We start from the raw sequence: 1,740 nt of genomic DNA, 5'->3' as shown, positions 1-1,740 counted from the left end.
ACCTTGGGGTAGATTCAGTGTTACTCGGCAGGCTACCTTGTGGTTGTTCAGATATTAATTTGGCGAGTTTTCCTATCTGAGTTTCGAGCCCTTGGATCGATGCTTGTTGATTCTTACGTGCTGTCTTAGTATTCTAAAAATGAGTTTCTGACACCGAGATGAATTTTATTAGCATCTCTTCAAGGTTCGGCTTTTTCTCTTGTTGGTAGGGTGGTTGTTGGAAGCCTGGAGGTGGTGGTCTCTGATTCCCTTGGCCTCCCCATGAGAAATTTGGGTGGTTCCTCCAACCTACATTGTAAGTGTTACTATAAGGATTATTTTGAGATCGAGGATTATTACCCATGTAATTTAACTGCTCATTCTCCAAGTTGTGCCCATAGGGTGGGTATTCTGAATTGCTTGATCCACTTCCACTTCCTTCGCACTGCATTACTGGGTGAACATGTGAAGAACCAAGAAAATCATCAATTTTTTATTCAAAAGTTCTACCTGATAAGAGAGCATGGTGACCGAATCGACGTTAAAAACTTCGGCTATTTTCGTTGGCTTTGTCCTCATGACTTGCCACTGATAATTATTTAGTGACATCTCTTCTATAAATTCATAAGCATCCTTAGGTGTCTTATTATTGATAGTTCCACCAGCAGCTGCGTCAATCATCTGTCTAGTCGAAGGATTCAAGCCATTATGAAACGTTTGAACCTGTAGCTAGAGTGGTAACCCATGGTAAGGGCATATTCTCAAAAGGTCCTTGTATCTCTCCCATGCATCGTAGAGTGTTTCTAAATCCAACTACACAAAAGAAGAGATATCATTACGTAATTTAGCGGTTTTAGATGGCAAAAACTATTTTAATAAAAGCTTTTTGGTCATTTGTTCCCAAGTAGTGATTGACCCTCGTGGTAACGAGTTCAACCACTGTTTAGCTTTGTTCCTCAATGAAAAGGGAAATAATCGAAGACAAATGGCATCATCAGAAACACCTTTGATTTTAAATATGTCACAAAGTTCCAGAAAATTTGCCAAGTGAGCGTTGGGATCCTCGTCCTGCAAACCATCAAACTGAACAAATAGTTGTATCATTTGATTTTTGATAGGTTTCAGTTCAAAATTATTTACAGCGACAGCAAGCCTAACTATGCTTAATTAAGTTCCTGTTAAAAAAGGTTTAGCATAATCATACATAGTACGCGGAGTCGCAGGAGGTAGCGGATTTTCCTGATTTTTAGCCATCTCCTTGGTTCTGGTTGAAGTATCGTCCTCTTGCTCTTCCTCTGTGTATCTTAAGCTTCGCCTTATTTCTCTTCAGTTTCTGTGAACTATGTGATCGATCTCACTATCAAACAGTAATGGTCCCGATGGATTTCTTCTAGTTATACACTATAAAAACCTGTCAGGAGCGAATAAAAGAAAAATTAGAAAAGAAAATAAAAATTTAAATTACAAATAAAGTAAAATGGCTAAAGTAATAAAAATCGAGAATTCCTGATATCTTACTTCCTCGGCACCGGCGCCAAAAACTTGATATGTGATATTCGTGACAGGTTTTAAAAAATTTATAATTAATTGTTCTTGAAACTAACTATTATCACGATGAAGGCAAGTGTACTTGTCGAACAATAGTATAGCTTTAGAAAGACCAGATTGTCGAAACCAAAAGAACAAAGAGTACTAGTAATTACTTTCTTTTTATTATCTAGCCTAAAAATTAAGGGATTTGTTTATCTAAACTAATTAACT

At 37.2% G+C, this 1,740-nt stretch overlaps 1 non-coding gene across 1 annotated transcript; it reads left to right on the top strand.

Moving 5' to 3' along the window:
• The first annotated feature begins 718 nt into the window (after nucleotides 1-718).
• Nucleotides 719-825, top strand: LOC121211574 (small nucleolar RNA R71). The gene has a single exon (XR_005906796.1). It is a non-coding gene; the product is annotated as a small nucleolar RNA R71 (small nucleolar RNA).
• The last annotated feature ends 915 nt before the right edge of the window (nucleotides 826-1,740 follow it).

This window comes from Gossypium hirsutum, chromosome A12 (genome assembly GCF_007990345.1).
Source record: "Gossypium hirsutum isolate 1008001.06 chromosome A12, Gossypium_hirsutum_v2.1, whole genome shotgun sequence".
Classification (NCBI taxonomy): Eukaryota; Viridiplantae; Streptophyta; class Magnoliopsida; order Malvales; family Malvaceae; genus Gossypium; species Gossypium hirsutum.
This window is presented reverse-complemented; position numbering and strand designations above follow the sequence as displayed.